Below are 22,208 nucleotides of genomic sequence, written 5' to 3' on the forward strand. Positions count from 1 at the left end.
TTTATAATGGGTTTTCATGTTTTTGAATCATCGCTCCGGCCGGACATGGCATCAGCAGTATGTGAGGGGCGTAACATTTCCATCTCACGCTTGAGGTATTCGTCCAATCACTAGGCACTGTATAGTTGGCCAATCACAGCACACCTCGCTTTTTTCAGACCGATGAGCTTTGTAAAAATCGAGGCGTTTCAAAAAGGCGGGGCATAGAGGAGAAACAATAATGTACAGTATGTGGAAAATAATGTGTTTTTTGAACTTTAAACCGCATAAACACATTTCATTACACCAAATACACAAAATAATGTTCTTTTTAGCAGCATCATATGACCCCTTTAAGCAATACTGTCATTTTAAACACCCATGTTTCTCAACATGAAATGGCATTCGCAATCCATTTTACTTCTAAATTGAATGCCATTTTTGATCACTACTGCATAGAACCTTTACACACACACACAGTTCAAGAATTTCACAATCAAGCCGTGTCCGAAACAACTAACTGGCCTAGAAGAACCACGTTAGCATCAGTAACTACACCAAACCGCTGGTGCTCTAGTGTTTCGGGTTTGGTTAACATCGCCACAAATATTGTTCATGCAACCAGATGCATCTCTAATCTATTAAAACCTTGTCATACGCCACAGGATATGTGACTTTAAGGCTTCATTCGCTGCAGTATAAAAATACTGTCTGTGTATTAATCTCAAATTTCCGTTTGGGTGAATTTTATGAAATCTGTTTAAAATCACAGGAAATGTGTTTTTCTTCATGCAAACAAAGCCTGTTTTAAGCAGGGAGAAAATGTGCTTGAAAATAATGACTAAAAACAGGCTTTATTTTCTTCTTCAGGTTGCAATGGCCATGTTTTCATGAAATTCACCTAGTTTTTCTTCAATCTCACGACAGCAACGATAAGCTTCAAGCCACCACAAGCTCCGCATACAATAAACTTTACTGCACTTCGCCCAAATATCTATATACAGTACATAAAGAGCTTTGCACTTAAACTCAATCAAACCGAACGCATCCGATCTCACTGATTGAGCCCTTAGTGTGTTGATTCATGATAAACACTGTAAAAACGCTTCATAAAAAAGCCTCCGAGTTCAAAACCAATAACCGTTTTGTCATAAACAACAAAAAAATAAACACTGCACGCTCTCAAATGTTAGTCGCCGACAGGTGGAGGGTTTGCGATGTGTTGACGCCCTTTTCATTTTTTTCCAAATGTGATTTAGTTTGAGAGTCAGACGTTGCTGTCCTCCAGCAGCGGTTCGAAGTCGTCGTCGCTCCCCGGCAGCGGCGTGTTGGTGTGAGCGCCGGCTAGACTCGCACTGCTCTTACGGGTTTGGCAGGGCGTCGCTGGGGGCGTGGGGTGGTCCGGGATGAAGAGAGCGACTAGAAACGCCACCACCACCGTACAGGCGCCCAGGAGGAACGGAGGACCGGGGATTGTGGTCTTCTACGCAAAAAAACAGGCGACAAGAAAGCAACATTAGAGGAAGTCATCAAGGATTTATGACACTGTTTGTGCTACTGAGTGAGTATTTACTTAGATATAGATAATACATATATTAAATAAATATATCAAGTATTTTCAAGTATTGTTTTTAATGAGCCAAGTTTATTTGTACAGTGTATTTCCCACATGCCGTTAGTTCAGTTTAAATAAATACGTTTAGGCTTGGTGTTTCTAATAAATGTTGTTTTCCACTATAATTAATGTTTGTTTTTTACTTACATTTTTCATTCCTGTTATGAATAACATTTATGATCGTAATAAGATTTTACTTATACGCTGATGCAAAATTATATATTTTTATCATTATAATTTATAAACATTCAAAATAAGCATTTACTTTTTTTTTTTACAGTAAAACAGTTTTGTGCAAATATGGCAAATTTTATATTTTTATTATATATGATATATATAATTTTTACATTACATCATACAGCAAAAGTTTTGTACGAAATAGATAATGTATAGTGAATCTATAGTAAATATATTACTTTTACACACACACACACACACACACATACAGATATATACTTTGTACTTGTTTTGTGCAAAGCAAAATAATATATATATACGTATACGTAATTTTTATATTTGTAATTTTTTTTATTTTCTGCTCTTAAAGTGATTAATTGAAATTTACATTTACATTTAGTCATTTAGCAGACGCTATTATCCAAAGCAACTTATAAATGAGGACAGTGGAAGCAATCAAAATTAACAAAAGAGCAATAATATGCAAGTGCTATAACAAGTCTCAGTTAGCTTCGTCGCTCCCCGGCAGCGGCGTGTTGGTGTGAGCGCCGGCTAGACTCGCACTGCTCTTACGGGTTTGGCAGGGCGTCGCTGGGGGCGTGGGGTGGTCCGGGATGAAGAGAGCGACTAGAAACGCCACCACCACCGTACAGGCGCCCAGGAGGAACGGAGGACCGGGGATTGTGGTCTTCTACGCAAAAAAACAGGCGACAAGAAAGCAACATTAGAGGAAGTCATCAAGGATTTATGACACTGTTTGTGCTACTGAGTGAGTATTTACTTAGATATAGATAATACATATATTAAATAAATATATCAAGTATTTTCAAGTATTGTTTTTAATGAGCCAAGTTTATTTGTACAGTGTATTTCCCACATGCCGTTAGTTCAGTTTAAATAAATACGTTTAGGCTTGGTGTTTCTAATAAATGTTGTTTTCCACTATAATTAATGTTTGTTTTTTACTTACATTTTTCATTCCTGTTATGAATAACATTTATGATCGTAATAAGATTTTACTTATACGCTGATGCAAAATTATATATTTTTATCATTATAATTTATAAACATTCAAAATAAGCATTTACTTTTTTTTTTTACAGTAAAACAGTTTTGTGCAAATATGGCAAATTTTATATTTTTATTATATATGATATATATAATTTTTACATTACATCATACAGCAAAAGTTTTGTACGAAATAGATAATGTATAGTGAATCTATAGTAAATATATTACTTTTACACACACACACACACACACACATACAGATATATACTTTGTACTTGTTTTGTGCAAAGCAAAATAATATATATATACGTATACGTAATTTTTATATTTGTAATTTTTTTTATTTTCTGCTCTTAAAGTGATTAATTGAAATTTACATTTACATTTAGTCATTTAGCAGACGCTATTATCCAAAGCGACTTGAAATGAGGACAATAGAAGAAAAACAAATTGTGCATATACATAAACAGTCATTTATATTATTATTTTTATAATTATTATTATTCATTTATTTGCTCTTGAGTCACCTCAAAAGTCAATTTTTTATAATTTTAACCAAAGTCATTGTAGTCAAATAGATTCAAAAATTATATTAGAAAATAAACATTTTAAGCATTAAAATTGCTGTGCATGGAGTGCCTTTGAGTCATGATGCAAATTAATCACTGAATCAATATTTTGAACTGATTCACTAAACCAATTTGAAATTCTTCCTGTATAGCAGACAGACTGACACCTGTACCTCTGTGGAGTTCTGTAGTGGGATGGCGTAGTCGGGCTGGATGGAGGTGATCCCGCTCAACTCCACATTAAAGAGGAAGAAAATGAAGCCATACAGCGCCGGACCCAGACCGTTACAGAGCCCTCGAATCCCTGTTATCATGCCCAGAACCAGACCTGAGGTAATACAGCACAGACAGATGGAAAAATGGCTTTAAATGTCTAGAAAAGCGCTATATAAATGCAACAAATTATTATTATTATTTAAATGCCTCAGATTTTTTACTTAGAATCCAACATGAAATAAAAATGTGTACTTTCTGAGTTCCTGCTCTCATAGTGCATGGTTCATTAGTTGTTTTTCTTCAATCCTTAAAGTTTTGAACAGTTAAAATCTTGAAAGTTCGCATATAAGAGATTACCCTGTTTATCTGGATCCGCTCTGCGTGACACTAAAGCGCTCACTGCAGGGAACGTTATGCTGGACATGGCTGCCACCGCGCCGGCCGCCCACATCATCCTAAACAACAACAAATATAACATCAGCATAAACGACAATCGCTTCTGGACATCAAACAGAAGTGACTCGCTCTTCTGAAACCAGACGATTGTTCTGTAATGTTTGCATAAGCAGGTAATTTCTCTTGACTCACCACGGCTCGGACCCCAAACCGTACCAGGCCAGCTGGAGAATCTGGAAACCCAGACCCAGAAGAACCGTGTTCTTGTTCCCGATGGTCCTCATTAATAAAGTCAGAAACAGCGTCTGGCGGGAACATGAGAATAAATAATCACACTGCCCTGCAACATATTTGCTGAACAAATAGTCGTTTCATACAAATTTTGGGTTCCGATTTCAAAAATTCTCACAAAATATAATGCATTTTGTTGCATTTTTGCTTTCGACGGCCAATTGCCGGCCAAATCATTCTTAATTCAACCGTCCACAAATTAAGGCCTTAAAAAGATCTTACGTGAGGGCAGAAAATCTTACATTCATAGTCATGGCATTAAATGAAAAAAAAAAAATCTTCAGTATTTTTGTTTTGATTTCCAGTAGAAACATCCTTAAATCAGGGGACGTTTACTTTAGATGCAAAATGAAGATATGAAGTTTTGTTTTCTGAGAAACTAAAAAGTGATTTCAAGCTTAAAACAAGAACAAATATCTGTCAATGGGGAATGAGAACTTGTTCTCCCTTTGAATTAAGTTGATTTTTCTGAGCCCATTGGCAGATATTTGTTCTTGTTTTAATAATTTCTATTTTCAAACTTTGAAGTATTGCTAATACAACTCGTTGTGCTTCCTAGACATTTACATTTAAAGATCATATTGACAAATGATGTTCCCTTTAATTTATTCATTAAACTTGTGTCTTAAAAAGGTCTTAGATTTATCTTCATAAAGTTTGCAGAAACCCTGCTGTGCAATTATCAGCCCATTTTCACATGTATGACATTAATTTATGCCTGCTTCTGATTTTAGTGGCCAGAAAATGCAAACATAAGCACGTGTTTTGGGTGTTTTACTACATCCTAACAGTGACTGACAACTACAGATTTTGTGGGGGAAATAAGCTTATTTATTCATAAACTTGACATTAAATGGAGTATTTGAATATATTTTTCCACTCTTTTGCAGATTTTAATTTAAAATATACATTTAAAATACTTATTTTATAAACATTAAAACCAAAGCGTTTAACATTCAACTGCTTTTGTTATTTTGATAAGTGCATTAAAGCTGATACACATGTATCATTTGAAAAAAATCTTAATTTTTATTTTGTGAAAAAAATGTGTTCTTTAATATTTAAATTTATTATGTGATATTTATTTTTTATATTTATTAAAATTAAATATATATATATATATATATATATATATATCATTAAATGAAAAAAAAAAAATCTTCAGTATTTTTGTTTTGATTTCCAGTAGAAACATCCTTAAATCAGGGGACGTTTACTTTAGATGCAAAATGAAGATATGAAGTTTTGTTTTCTGAGAAACTAAAAAGTGATTTCAAGCTTAAAACAAGAACAAATATCTGTCAATGGGGAATGAGAACTTGTTCTCCCTTTGAAGTAAGTTGATTTTTCTGAGCCCATTGGCAGATATTTGTTCTTGTTTTAATTTCATTTTGATCAATTTCTCAGAAATCAAGACTTGAATTGTGTCATTTTGCATCTGTGTTCATTTAAGAATCTTCAGACATTTGCACTGGAAAACAAGACAAAAATACTCAGGAAGAACAGCACTTGTTTGCAGTGTCATCAGAAGGTAGAATAAAATATATTTCCATCATAGTTAAGCTTTTATTTTTTTTTATTATTTGTAAAACGAATCAAAAAGTAATGGATATCGTCTCGGTTACGTATGGTAACCCTCGTTCCCTGAAGGAGGGATTCAATTGAATTAGAAAGCGTTTGCGAGAGCCACTTTCACGAGACGCCTCGCAGGCTCAGCGACACGAGTAATAAGGCAGAGCCAAGAATATTGCCTCAATTAAATACCTGCGCTAGGATTGAGAGGATTCCCACCACGCCGATGAACACCGCGATCGTTTTGGGCGAGAAGTTAATGACCTGAAAGACAAAGAGAAAGAGCTGCATCACCATCAGTCTGCACCAGCACACCCCGGATCCAATTAAATCTGCTATATCCAGTAATGAGCCGTCACTGAACTCAACTCAACACTCAGACAGGATGCCACTAACAATCCAGCCAAACCCCGAACTTCCTGAGAAACCGACGAGTGTGTGAAATAGAGTCCAGCTATTATAAATAAGTAATTATAAAACTAAATAAATATATATTAGGGACAAATAGAAAAAAGTAATACTTTAATTACTTCATTTATTAACTTCAAATCAGTGCTGTTCTTTTAAAGTTTCTATTCATCAAAGAATCCTGAAAAATAAAATGTATCAGTTTCCACAAAAATATGAAGCAGCACAACTGTTTTCAACATTGATAATAATCTGAAATGTTTCTTGAGCAGCAAATCAGCATATTAGAATGATTTCTGAAGATCATGTGACACTGAAGACTGGAGTAATGATGCTGAAAATTCAGCTTTGATCACAGCAATAAATTACATTTTACAATATAAAAAATTTTTTTTTACAAAAAATATAAAAAAGAGTCTTTACAACAATATTTACTACAGTTTTTATTTTAAAATGTAATTATATTTCAGAATATTACTCTTTTTAATTTTACTGTACTTTTAATCAAATAAATGCAGCCTTGGTGAGCATGAGACTTTAAAAAAACACTTTTATAACGATATTTAATAGAATTTACAAAAAAATAACAATTGAAAAATATTTAATACAATAAGTATTTAATACAATATTTACTGCAGTTAGCACATTTTGTTGGTCATCATGCAGAAGCAGTATGAGTAGTATGGTAGTGTTTTTGTTTACTGATCCTACTTGTTTAGTTAATTAGAAGCATGCTGCATCTAAAAACCTTCCAGTCATCAGTGCAGCATGAATCATGGGACTGTTCAACAACAGCAGACAGTGAAAAAATGCAGCATAAATAAAGCACCCTGCAGGATAAACCGCTGATGAAAGTTTAATGGAAGCAGACAGCTGCTTTAATCAGGAACATTAAATATAGAACCTTAACATTTGTGCATTAAAAACCAAGAATAAACAGCTTACCTGACGCAGGTAGAGGAAAAAGCTGGAGTACTGACCCGCCTCGGGCAGATAGGACAGAAACACTGTGATACAGATGAGCAGAACGGTCGTGTCCTGCCCAACCTTCCGCAAAGACTGTGAAGAAACATCAATAGCATCAAGGCATCAATAAAACGTTCAGTAGCTCATAAAACTGAAATTAAAAAAGGTGTTTTGTATAGTAGTGTTTTATTTTAATCATCAGTACGAGGCAGATATTGTAAGCAGATATTATTTTCCCCATTTAAACTACTGATATGTCCCATCCTGATATATTTAAATCAGGATGGAATGAGAGGTAGAGTTGAGTGTCATCAGCACAGCAGTGATATGAAAAGCCATGTTTCTGAATGACAGAACCTAGTGATGCCATGTAGACAGAGAAGAGAAGTGGTCCAAGAATTAACTGATTTCATTCAGTTCCATAATCACAATTATTGAAGTGCACTATACTTTTTGAAATGTATAATTATGGTGTTGAATACATATATCTATTTTTTTATTTTTTACATAACGTCATAGTAAAAATAAATAAATTCATTTTAAAAATCTTTTAAATTAATTCTTTAAGTTCTTACAGCAAAAATATTACATTAGATATTAAATATTAGATAATTATTTATATAATTTATATATCCACTATATATGACTATTCTTTGACTATTATTTTTTGACTGATTTCATTTAGTTCTATAATCACAATTATCGAAGTGTACTATACTTTTTTGAGATGTATAATTATGGTATATATTCATGTGGAGGGAGATTTTTTTTTAAACGGAAGAAGGAAAAATTCCATTTATAAATATACCCGTGTACGTGTGGACATGGCCTTATTTAGAGTATTATTTCATTTTAAAGAAAAAAAGGGGAAAAAACACTTTAAAGGGATAGTTCACCCAAAAGTGTTTAATTATGTCATCATTTAGCCTACTCAAACCTAAATGACTTACTTTCTTTTGTGGAACATAAATGAAGGTATTTTGAAGACTGTTGGTAACAAAGCTGTTTTGGTTACCAATGACTTCCATTGCATGAATGAAAAAAAAACTGATGTTTCTCAAATTATCTTCTTTTATGTTTCATAGTTTATGTTAGGTCGTTGTAGCCTAAACATTTACAGTGGGTAAAATAAGTATTGAACCATCACCATTTTGCTCAGAAAATATATTTCTAAAGGTGCTGTTGACATGAAATTTTCACCAGATGTCGGTAACAACCCAAGTAATCCATACATACAAAGAAAACAAAACAAATAAGTTCAGAAATTAAGTTCTGTGTAATAAAATGGAATGACCCAGGGGAAAAGTATTTAACACGCTTACTGAAATTTATTTAATACTTCGTACAAAAGCCTTTGTACTTTGAGTTTCCTTGGCTGTGTTTGGGATCATTGTCTCGCTGAAGTATTGTATACTCAGACCACCCCCTCTGGCACCAACAACCACTCCACGTTCAAAGTCACTTAAATCCCCTTTCTTCCCCATTCTGATGCTCGGTTTGAACTTCAGCAAGTCGTCTTCACCACATCTAGTTGCCTAAATGCATTGAGTTGCTGCCATGTGATTGGCTGATTAGCAATTTGTGTTACCAAGCAATTGAACAGGTGTACCTAATAAAGTGGCCGGTGAGTGTATGTACACACACACACAAACAGTTACGTTTTCATAATGCTTACATATCATTATACCAAATAATTAAAAAAAAAATAAACAAGTGGAGAATGCTCCTTTAAATCCTTACAGCGAACGGGTCGGCCTGCTCCCAGGAGATGGGCGCTCCCCACGTGTTGAGCCTCATCTTGTCGGGCAGTGACTCTGGGACAGCCAGCAGGATGAAGCAGATGTCGGCCAGAGCGATGAGAGTCGCCAGCAGCACCACCAGATTATCACCATAGCTGGCTGACAGGTACGCGCCGATGGCCGGGCTGGTGACCAGACTCGCTGCGAACGTCGCAGAAACCTGGAAGCGGATAGAAATATAACTCGTCTATCCAGCTGGGTCAAGGACACTGAATCCAGGTCATGCAGAAGAACCTTGGAAATAGAAATATCCTAAAACAGCTTCACTGAGACTCTGAGATCTGTCCAAGATGCTTTTTATATTTAATAAAAGAGCCACTTACGAGTCCGTACGCCGTACTCCTCTCACGCACATCCGTAACGTCTGCGATGTACGCGAAGATTACAGAGAAGGTGACGGAAAACGTGCCGGACACTGATATCATGGCAAAGTACCACCTGAAAACAAGTTAAATATAAGATGAACTAAGATGTTGATTTAGAGCTCCCTAAATGTTTTCCAATGAATTTCCATAAACGTTTCGGTATTGGATTATTGGATAAAACATTTTAAAGCTTGAAGATTTCAACATCACCACCACTGGTCAGACAAACAAAGCTGAATAAAAAAAATATATATTTTTTGTATTATATTTATATATAATATTTATATTTTATTATAATTCATTATATATATTTTTTAATAAATTAAGAGAGAGCGATTATTAAGAAAAATTATTACAAATGTATTAAATATTATATAATAATTATTAATACTGCATTCACATCACATCACGTACCTTCACTCCCTGAATCAGGCCGTTTATTAAGAACGTGTGTTTGGGGAATGTTTCATGCAAAACCTACAAATGAAAAATGCACATTTCAATAGACAGAACAAATACAATACAATTGATTTCTCAAAATTAAAGGTTCACTGATGTGTATTTTTCCCTGGTTCTTATGTGCCTTCACAAATAACCAGAGACTAGAGATGGCGCTAACCAGCGTTATTTACTGTATATACTACTATATATTATTTATTTATTAATATTTAGCTTTCATTTTCATATTTTTAATTTTCATTTCAATTTTATGTGCTTTTGTGATTTTTATTCGTTTTTTTTATATATATATATATATATATATTTCTATTTAGCATCAATTTATTTATTTTTTTATTTTTTTATTGATTTCATATGTCTTTTTTTTTTTAACTTTTCGTTTTAGTTTTTAACTGCCAAGGCAATTTAAAATGTGAAGTTAACTTTTTTTTTGAAGTTTTTCTAATTTTTGAAGCTAGTTTTAGAAGTAAGGTTTTCATCTAATATTTATATTTTATTTCAGCTTTATTTCAATTACCAAAACATATTTTTAATTGTTTAGTGTTCAGTAATAACACTAAAAGCCAGTGTGCTTTTGTCATTTCTATCATTATAAAAATATTTCTAATAGCTTTAATTTACTTTTTATTTCAATTAATTTTAGTACTTCAACTTATTTTATTTCAATTAGCTGCAAAATCAAATTTTCACATTTTTATTTTTTTAAGTTTAAGGTAAAGTTTTTTTTTTACTTCAGTTTTATTTCAATGACTGAAAATGATTTTTAATAGTTTAGTTTTAGTTAATATAACACTGCTAACTGATAGTGATATGCTGTCATTTTTATAATTTTTTTAAAAATATTTCTATATAGATTTAATTCAATTTTTATTTCAGTTTAGGTTTTAGTAATTTTAGTACTTCAACTTCAACTTATTTTATTTCAGCTTGCTGCAAGGCTAATTTTGTATGAGTAAGTTTTTTATCTTATATTTTATTTATTTCAGCTTTATTTAAAATACCAAAAAGGTTTTTAATAGTTTTAGTTAACAGGATTCTTACATTTAATTTTTTTTTAATTTAAAAGTTCAGTTCTTTATGAAATGTTCCAGAAATATTACCGAAACAAAACATTGTAAAAATGTTCACGAGTCTCAACCCTAGATTGAATAGTGGTCTTTAACCTTATACTGACAACTTCTGGTGCCAAAAATAAAATAATTGAAGCATTTATCCTGATAAGCGTGAACCACAAACATAACTGAGAATTAAAGTAACTCACGGTGAGCATCGGCGTGGTCAGGAGACCCCAGGCGAAAAACTCCAGGAAGATGACCACAACAGCATGATAGACGCTCGGCTTCCCGATGCCCTGCCGGACCTGCAGCATCACACACATAAACAGCTCTTTATTAATAATGCTAATCATAATGCTGAATGCCAGCCTCGTCGGCTTTCAGTGGGACTCGTCTCATTGCTATTCCAAGAGACGAAAGAGATTCAGCCGTTCACCACTGACAGACGTTCACAGTCTAATGTCTCAAAGAATTCACTGTGATGCTTAATATGCTCTCGCAAGTACGTCTTATGAATGAAAAAGTGAGTTAATAATGTCATTTAATCTCATTTATACACCGAGACGTTATCTGGCTGAAAACAGGAAACGTGTTTCTCAGCAGAGAGTTTGGGACAGAAGTTATGTAATGGACAACATTTAACTCTCACTGGAGTTCTCTGAATCTTTCATGGATCTGTGAAGCTTTTTAAGGCTCTATGAGCACTTCTTGTGTAATGTGATAGAAAAGTTTCAGATATACATCAATAATGTAAGCTAAACAAAGAAGTATTTTGTGAGTTGCATGTATGAATTTTAAACAACATCATGTGCTGCTTTATCTATTTCCTCCTTTAATTATTTTAGTTTTTTTGTATGACTGTGTTTAGAAAAAGAGTAGAAAATTGCATTTTGTAAAAATACATTTCAAAATCTTTTTTTTTTGTACTTCCAAATTAATTCAATGTATTATTAAATACATATACATGCATTTATAATATATTAAACACACATTATATATATATATATCTGTGTGTGTGTGTATTTTAATGTGTAACTTTATGTGCATATATATACACACACACACATATATATATATTTTTTTTTATGCATTTAGCAGACGCTTTTATCCAACGCGACTACAGTGCATTCAGGCTATACATTTTTTACCAGTATGTATAAACAATCAAATTAGTAAATAAATATTTGTAAATCCATTAAATGTCTTACTGGAAGAATTAGTTCTGTCTTAAGATCAACAGGATGCGCAAATGACATCACAGACAGTAAGGAATGAATGAATGAAGATTCCGGCGTCCCCATGACAACAGACTGCGTGCGTGCGTCAGATATGTGTTGTGTCCGCGCGCTCGCATCAGTTACGTAATAACCGACAGCGGCGCTTCATTATAGCATTAGCATCACCTCACCCTGCGAAAAACCATCGATATCGCACATGACACCTATCGATACACTGTGAGAAATGATATAAAGACCCTGTTATTACGACAGTAAAACGACAATTCAATCGCAGTTAAAAAAATTCCGAAATGATGTGATTTGTCAGCTAACGTTGGCCGAAGCGCTAAGAGCGCTCCTGCGCACGTATGTTATACGATTAAAAAGACATGTTTGCTCATACGTGCGTATTATAACGCAATAAGCCATATAAATACACATTTTATTATTGTAAATGTTTTTACGGGAGTTAACGTAGCTAATATCAACAGAAAAACACAGGCGCTCAACGGCACGTTGAATTTGACATGTTTGCGTCATGTGTGTTATTCTCACCGGATTGTCATGCTTCATTATGATCCTCTTGACCAGCACAACTCGGCTGGTGTGTTTTGGGTCTTTCTCGCCCATCTTCTTCATCATCTCATGATCACATCTCATGTGAGGAACGTAAAATCCGTCCTGCTGCGTGCATATCTGCGCTCCTTCCAGCTTTACCGCCGAGTACAGCCGTCCAACCGGCCAAAATAAAAAATCAGTTCAGTTCCGATCGGTTATTTGCGTCCAGTAAAGCAGACTGTACGGATGAAATGGTGCCGCTGTGCCGTGTGTTACGTGAATAGTGCGCAGAACAGCGCCGCCGCGCGGTCAGACTGAGACACCGCGAGCAGCTTCAGATGATGACGGTCTGGTGACAGAAAAAAGGTCTGTTTTTATCAGATGATGCTTTCCCTTTTCAGAAGGATGTTACCAAGGCTCAGACCAATAGATCACTGTGGACCTTTTTCACATTTCCGGGTTTCTCAGCAGCGGAAGTCGTCATAGTTGGGTTAACGTGAATAGCAGTGAATGGGAGAGTACCACAAATATATTTTTTGCATTCCCATTTGCTCAAATAGCAAAAGAAAAACTCCACGATAGTGTTTTCATGACTTCCAATAAAAGGAAAAAAATTGAGAGAGACTGATAACGGCAGTCAGAAGAGAGAACGATGTCAAATTTACCGTCCCTCCCACAGAGGCTGCATTAGAAACACCTTCGCATTAGCATTAACTGTTTTTCTTGTAATTTGATGCAAAGGTGATATAATACAAAGAATAGTGTTATAAATGTACATACATTTTTTTAAAAATACAAATATGAAAAACTTTCGAGGATTTACGATGGCGGTGACCGTTAAACGCGTCATCACAGTCACGTGAAAAGGGTCCATTATTACAGGTTACTATAAATAACTTTTGTTATTTATTTATTTAAAGTCTGTTTTTTCACATATGAAGAGTTCAGAGTGCCGTTTGAAATTTTGTTCTAAAATGAGCATTTTTCTCAGGCTCCTGTGTGTAGGTTCAGTAATTTCACTTTAATGGCTATGATTATTTTCATTGCCATTAGTGCAAGTGAAATAACTGAACATACGCATATGCTCATTTTAGAAAAAAAAAAAATTCTAACAGCACTTAGAGTCTGCACTTACTGTTTGAATTATTTTGCCTACTGGATCCTTGGACATGAAGATGCATATAAATAGCATGATTTTCTGTTTCTATTTGGCGTGCTATTCATTCGCTGAAATTGTTTTTGGCGTGCATATGATACGCAGTTTTCGTGCACTTATAATACGCATCTACTACCCCACACCCAATGCGTATCATATGTACGCCAAAGTCTATTACTGCATATAAATAGTATGCCACATAGAAACAGAAAATCGTGTTTCAAATGTATTCATATTTTTATTTTTTATTTAAAAGTGTCTTTGCTGTGTAGCCTGTGATAAAGACCTTTTATAAAATATAAAGACAGATTATGTGGTTCCATAATATTGTTTTTTAAAGTATTATTTATTTTTGTGTATTTAAAAGTGTGTTTCGTTGTGTAGCCTGTGATAAAGACCTTTTATAAAATTACAGATTATGTCGTTTTATAACATTGTTTTATAAATAAATATATTGTTTAAAGTTATCAAGTCTATTTGAGTTAATCAGTTTAATATGAATGGGTTTGACTTTATCAGTTTGGCTTCAAACTTAACTACTTTTATGGTTTGCATCATTTAAGTTAAAGGGATAGTTCACCCAAAAATTAAAATGCTGTCATCATTTACTGACCCTCATGTGGTTCCAAACGTGTATGAGTTGCTTTCTTATGTTGAACACAAAGGATGATATTTTGAAGATTGCTGGTAATCAAACAGTTGGTGGTTGCCATTGACTTCCATAGTATTTTTTTTCCTACTATAGAAGTCAATGGCAACCACCAACTGTTTGATTACCAGCAATCTTCAAAATATCTTCTTTTATGTTGATGACAGAATTTTCATTTTTGGGTGAACTGTCCCTTTAAATGGCTCTCTGTGGCAGCAGATCTGTTAGCATGATGAGCTGCTGAAGTTTGTTTATCTGTATCACTAGGCAACACTTTCCTCATCTTACCTCTGTTGGAGACACTGAACCTGTGTGTGAATGAATCCCAATGGACAGGAAAACATTTAGCACATGATCCGCTCCCTGCTGATTTTCACAGGACGTAGATTAAAGAACTTAACTGTAAAACAGTAACTTTAGACCAGCACTAAAATGGCTTTAGCAAGTGGACATTGGGTTGACAAGGAGGTTGCAGGAGTACCACCAAGCCCAAGGTGCGTTCATTCTGCTTGCAGATGTTTATGTAATGCCATAAGGAGAAAAATAAGCATTACACTTATCATTTACAGATATGGCCATGTGATGACTGTAGCGGGAAATATCTCTTTCTTGTTTGGAGGGGCATCCAGCACGATCACAGAGGTGTGTGAATCTAAGAAACCACTGAAAACTGTTTTATTTCATTGTTCATAGAGATTATTGATTCAAACATAGTGCCTGTGCAACTGTTTTCTTATCCTTAGGATGATCCTCCAATATATGTGAATGACTTTTACATGATTACAGGTACCTTTGGGGAAATATTTCACTGCTGACACATAAGTGAATGTTTGTTCCTAAACGCATTATTGATTTCATGGTGGTCTGCATCTTTTCAAGTGTATTTTTCTTCTGTTTTAGTTTCACCAAATCAAGTTACATGGGAGCTGATGCCTCAGAAAGGTGACGTTCCCACAGTAAGAGATGGACACACACTTTATGGTAATGAGAGAGTTCATATATTAATATTTAAAACTAAAACCTCCACTGTTTAAAATTTGGGGTCAGTAAAAAAAAATGTAAAAGAAGTCTCTTCTGCTCACCAGGGCTGCATTTATTTTTGATCAAAGATACAGTAAAAATTGTGAAATATTATTACAATTTAAACTGCCTGTTTTGTATGTGAATATGTGTTAAAATATAATTTATTTCTGTGATCAAAGCTGAATTTTTAGCATCATTACTCCAGTCTTCAGTGTCACATGATCTTCAGAAATCATCCTGATATATATTTTTTTTTTCTAGAATTTCTTTATTATATTTTACATGTATTTTTAATTAAATATTTCAAAATGTATTTAATGATGTAATTTTTTGTATTTCCCCTTCCATATATACAGATGGTGCATAGTGGTATGTTTTTTTTTACTGTGCATTTTAAAATTTAAGCTAACCTGAAATACTACAAATACAAGAAACCGAGAGCAAATAATAAATAATAATAATACATTTTTTAATCAAAAATACAGTCAGCTTGTGAAATATTATTTCAATTTCAAATAACTTTTTTCTATTCTAATATGCTGATTTGCTGCTCAAGAAACATATCTGATTATTATCAATGTTGAAAACTGTTAATATTTTTGTGGAAACTGTGATATATTTGATTTTTCAAGATTCACACATGAATAGAAAGTTCAAAAGAACAGCACTTATTTGAAATAGAACTCTTTTGTAACGTTAGAAATGTCTTTGTGATCAATGTAATGCACTGTAGTGTCTGTGTTGATTATAAACTGTCACTTTTGATCAATTTAATGCATCCTTGCTTAATAAAAATATAATTTCCTTTAAAAAAAAGCTTACTGGCCCCAAACTTTTCAACAGTAGTGTGTATGTACATTAAAAACACTTTTTAATTTTGATAATAAATCAGAAGTGCATCATCAAAACCCACTTTTTCTTTTTTCCCATAGTGTCGTTAAAGGAAAACTCTATTTGTTTGGAGGTTCCTCACATCCTGAAGCTAAAGAGTATCTCCCAGGTGTGTGTTGCTTTGACATTGGTGAGACTCTAGACCTTTGATTGTGCAAATGCATGTGACTTTCTGATTAAACTGAACAGCTTGTGTTGATGTGGATTGTCTTGTGCGTCAGTGACGATGACGTGGGAGAAGCTGCTGACTGGAGGAGTGTCTGCGGACTCTGAGACACAGCGCAGCGGCTCTGGGAGAGAAGATCTATGTGTACGGAGGGATCCTGGACGGCGTCACTACAGATGACCTCATGATGTTCAACACCGGTCAGTACTATGAGGACTTCAGCCGTCTCAGACACTGGACTGCATTATTAGACGTGTTCAGGGATATTTGTGTTTAAGTTAACAATTCAGAGGCCTCTAAATGATCAAAACGTTGCTAATAAACCTGTCACACTCAATCTACTCCATGCCTTCTGTCTTCTGATTGAAGAGCATGCTCTTTTAATGTAATTGTACACACGTCCAACTTCAGCTGGTGCTTCTCGTGTCTTTCTGCTGTCAAATCTTGACTGATTTTTATCAAGTAAACGTCAGAATAACTGCAGTAATATTTCCAGATGAACACTTACTGCACTGAAGCAGAAAAATCAGTGCGTCTCAAATCTGATCATCAGGATGTTTTGAGGAGCGTTTGTTTCCAGAAGCTTTACTTTCACTGTTCCTCAGCGGAGGAATGATCTTCACAAGCCTCCAGAACATCTCACATCTTCTGAGGAGCCTTTATTTCTTCAGCTCTCAATCAGCATTGCATTGCACTATGTTTGGATCATTTCAATATCATCTTACTAAAACATATTATTGGAGATATAGAGTGATGACTGATATTTAGATCATTTTATGTAAGTATCTGCTGTACTGTTATAAAGATCTCACTGATTACAAGCATAAGATTTTCATAATTTTTCATGACCAAATTGCATATTTTTGCTCAGTTTGGGACTCTGAATAAAATTGAAAAAGTGTTTTTCCTCCATATTCTCACTGTATCGGACAATAAAATCCTGATGGATCAAATATGATGAAAACAAAAATCACATATGTGACTTTTTATTTTATATTTTGTCTAAAGGTTCAATAATCTGTTCCTTTTCAAAAAAAAAAGTCCAACTATTTTTTTTTTTTACATTTCATATGTTAAGGCTTTACAGTTTTTAAAGAAATTGATTATGAAAAAATGGAAACTCTGTCATATTTTACTCTCTCGTGTTGTTCCAAACTAAAAAAAATTAAATAAAAAATCCCTATGAAAGTCATAAATCGCATCCAAATTTAAGTCGTTATTCGCTGATAATTGTTTTAATAATGGTGCTTTTCTTCTTTCAGTGTCGTTGAATCGGATGCCTATTAAAACTACAGGAGCTCTGCCTTCAGCAAGGTCAATACTGATCATTAAACTGTAAAACAGTGTGTAGAAAAACATATAAAAGAGCTTATATTGTAACTTTAGCAGACTGAGTGATTGTTGGAAATGAAGCTGTAATTGTCGGCCATCTGTTCAAAGCTGCAGTTTTATCAGCTGTGTTTATTGTGTGGTTTTCCTCTTCCAGAGACTCCAGCTCAGCATCTGCGGTCTTCTTCTGCTTCTCTTCTGTAGATGTGCTCACTCATTAGCTGTGGTGGGTGAGCAGATATTCCTGTTCGGTGGATCTGCAGAGGATGGGTCTCAAAGCAAAGAACTCGGGTACAACACTGGGAATACCCGCCGGGATACATTTATTCACATAAGAAAGATTGAGACTGATTTACACAGCTTGAACGACTGACTAATGAACTAGTGAATGTGTTTTCTCATAGAGACTCTGGTGTGGGAACAGTGTAAGATAAAAGGAGAGGCTGCTGTTGTTTGTGCCGGTCAAACCTTTACGCCACATCATGACAAGGTAAATTACCTTTTTTTTCTTTTCTTTTTTTTCTCTCTTTTTTTTTTTTTTTGAAAGAAATTATTACTTTTATTCAGCAAGGATGCATTGATCTTATCAAACGTGAGAGTAAAGGCATTTATAATGTTACTACAGATTTAGATTTCAAATAAATGCTGTTCTTTTGAACTTTCTATTCATCAAAGAATCCTGAAAACTAAAATGTGTCACTACTAGAGTTTGAACTGCAGGGTGTCAGTAATAGGTGTGTCTTTCTCTGACTAAAACACAGTTTTCATTACTAGTTTCACATGAAAGTAATGTTATTCAAATCATTTCCACTTGATCAGCTTCGCCCCGACAAAGATTCCCATGGTGAAATACGAGCTGAGTCGGTCTCCAGTGACCGTGAAGAGCTACAGGAGTGCAAACATTCAGGTGATTGACGTCACCTCCATTACAATCAACACAGACACTACAGCGAAATACATTGATCACAAGTGGCAGTAAAGACATTTATAATGTTACAAAAGATTGCAGTTTCAAATAAATGCTGTTCTTTTGAACGTTCTATTCATCAGAGAATCCTGAAAAATAAAAGCATCACGGTTTCCACAAAAATATTGTGCAGAAAAACTGTTTTCAACATTGTGATAATAATCAGAAATGTTTCTCAAGCAGCAAATCAGCATCTTAGAATGATTTCTGAAGATCATGTGACACTGAAGACTGGAGCTGGATAGATTACTTACAAATTGTAATCTGTTACTGATTACAATTGTAATTAGTCATGTAATCTAGGTTACTTATTCTTCTACTTTTTAGATCATTTTTACCTTACTTGTTTTAAACTTGCCATTAAATGTACCACATTGATATAAAAAAAACATTAAAAAAATATATTTCATTCTTTGATGTCAACATCATGAAATGCATAAAACATTACATTACTCCAGGGTTTTTTTTTTTAAATGTTAAAAAAAATTAGGGAAAATCAATAAATTGTGATTGATTTACTGCCATTGTGTGAATATTATCATGTAATCCATAAAAAAGAAACTGTAATCTGATTATAAGCATTTTAAAATGTAATTTAATCTAATTATGACTTCTTAATTTTTGGAATCTGATTAAGTAATTTTATCCAGATATTATGTTGCTGAAGACTGGAGTAATGATGCTGACAATTCAGCTTTGATCACATGAATAAATTACATTTTAACATATATTCACATAGAAAACACTTATTTTAAATTATAATAATATTTCAGAATTTTACTGTATATTTGATCAAATAAATGAAGCCCTGGAGAGCATAAGAGACCTCTTTCAAAAACATTTAAAGGGGTCATATGATGCGATTTCATTTTTTCCTTTTCTTACCGACCCCAAACTTTGAACAGTGCAGATTTTAGCTTTAAATATGAATGAATATATGAGAGAAAGTGTACTCTTTAGATGCATCACTTCTTTATATGTAAGGAAATATATGATTTTGTAACCAGTGCATCAAACTCGTGTCGCTTTCATCCAGGTGAGCGTTCCCAGAGATTTCAGTGCCGTTCATGAACATGATCCACAAAGCTTTTGCCATGTCCAAAAACTAGACAGGTAGAGATTATGCCTTGTTGTTTATTTCACGTTAACTGTCTAAAAAAATCATCTTATAAAGCAAAACTGAATCTGCTCTCATCTGAAACAGAGAAAAGGAAGCGCTTGCACGAGACACAGAGGCTCTACAAAACGAGCGATACGCTCAGAACCAGCATCTGCTGAGACGGAAACAGGTGCTGCTGGTCAAACTGATGTCATGCGACTGAGTTTCTTGGACGTGTTTGTTCTTGTTCTCAGAAGCTTGCGGTTGTGACTAGACAGGAACTTCAGGATATGCTGAAACGACACAGAACTCAGAACGAGGCCTGGCTGCGCGCGCGAGCGGACGAGAACGACAGGAGAGGAAGGAGCTGTGTAAACTGAGGGTGTGTGACCACAAACATTCACTTCAGACAAACCGCTGCTGTCAGATGGAGACACCAGCTTCTTTTAGCTTGGAGCAAATAGTTTTAGTGCTTTCATCTTTGAATAACTGTTATCATACTGTAGCATTCACTGATTGTTGTCTGTACGTAATTAGTAACTGATTTTTTTTTTTTTTTTACTTTTTGCATGAATTATTACTTTAAATAAAATGACATATAAAATGACATGAATTCATATACATACATAAATATATATATACAGTGCTTTTATTGTTAGTAGTTAAGTCAAATGTCAAATAGACTATAGTGCATGTCAGTGTTATATTATAGTGTACTATTTATTAATATTTTGAGGTTTTATTTTTAGATTTTTAGTTTCCATTTTACTTTTAGTTCAAGTTTTAGTTATTTTGTTATGTGCTTCTGTCATTTTTGTTTTTTTTAACATTTCTATTTAGCTTTATTTCAGTTTTTGTAATTTTAGTGCTGTAGCTTCAACTTATTTCAGTTAGTTGGCTGAAATAAAATAATATATTATTTTTTTATATTTTTATTTTTTATATCATTTTTCTGATATTTCTCTTTTATGTTATTTCTCACTCTGTATTCTCTGTATATAAAATAAATTGTCATAGTGCGCATATTAAAGCAATAAGCCCCAAGAAGCCATGGTTTACAGTGAATTTATAACAGCTAAGGGCCGTTGTTAGGTACGACGCGAAGCGGAGCTAGCTGTTATAAATTCACTGTAAACCACGGCTTCACGGGGCTTATTGTTTTTATAAAACGGTTATTCCATATACGTAGTAAGGTTTCACAAAATAAAACAGAGCAAATAAAGTGTAATGATATTAATAAAAACAGTATTCTTCCACCAAACAATGTAGTTCCTCAGAATCAGTTGTGGTTGCAACAAAGTGGTTGCCGAGCAACAGACAAACATAAACAAAGGTGTATGTTACTTTGTAGAGTAATTTACAACAGCTTCGAAGTTGGCTCAGCCAATCAGAATCAAGGACCGGAACTATCCGTTTTATAAATATAATGTATAACGTTTAAAAATATATTTTTTTTTTTCTAGAAATACACTTTTTATCTGATTTTTGAGCCAAAAGCTAAAATGCATTTTTGCATGAAATACTCCTTTAAAAGTCCATTTCGAGTCAGCCGTACCTGAACGTGATTTTCTCTCACTGTAATGAATGAAATGAAATCGTCTCACACTGAACTCGCATTCAAAACTCTGGCAAACGTCTCATTTTATGCGTGGAGAGACTGACAGCTGTTTAACATTTCAACATGCCTCTCTTTATTTATTGATTAGGTGTGAATCTTCCAGGAGGACGTGCTCCAGGAGCAGGAGAGGCTGAAAGAGGACCAAGTGCAATATCCAAAAACGCAGTGAGCAGCTCCTGTCCATTATGCAGCTGTTCAAAGGCATGTGAAGACACTGTCTCCATGGCAACCGCAGAGGGAGACGGCCTGAGTTTTGTTTGGGAAACAGTGAGATTATTGATGCCACTCCCTTACGGAGAGAGATATGGGTTCATCTGTGGGATGATTATTTGCTTGTCCCACCGTGTGTGTGTGTGTGTGTGTGTGTGTGTGTGTGTGTGTGTTAATGACCGACCAGAGTAAACTGAGTACGAGTATGTTTCACGAACGTACTAGCTCTGTGTTTCTATTAAAAAATGTCACAATTAATTCAGTGAGTTACTTGCCATTTTTGTAATTATTTGTAAAATTAACTAGCAATTTCTGAGTTTCAAACCATTTTTTTCAGTGTATCCACAGTGTGTCAGTGTGTGTATGTGTGTGTGTTATTATATAAATTGTATAAATATACTATTATATAAACCGACACATGCCACATTTTTACTGCTTTAAAATAGT

At 34.2% G+C, this 22,208-nt stretch overlaps 2 pseudogenes; one reads left to right on the forward strand and one right to left on the reverse strand.

The window, feature by feature from the left end:
• Window positions 1–2,273: 2,273 nt before the first annotated feature.
• LOC107751834 (hippocampus abundant transcript 1 protein-like) lies at window positions 2,274–12,937 on the reverse strand (annotated as a pseudogene).
• Window positions 12,938–14,890: 1,953 nt separating this feature from the next.
• LOC107751842 (uncharacterized) lies at window positions 14,891–21,760 on the forward strand (annotated as a pseudogene).
• Window positions 21,761–22,208: the final 448 nt, after the last annotated feature.

Source organism: Sinocyclocheilus rhinocerous, unplaced genomic scaffold (genome assembly GCF_001515625.1).
Source record: "Sinocyclocheilus rhinocerous isolate Xijiao unplaced genomic scaffold, SAMN03320098_v1.1 scaffold2207, whole genome shotgun sequence".
NCBI classification, from domain to species: domain Eukaryota; kingdom Metazoa; phylum Chordata; class Actinopteri; order Cypriniformes; family Cyprinidae; genus Sinocyclocheilus; species Sinocyclocheilus rhinocerous.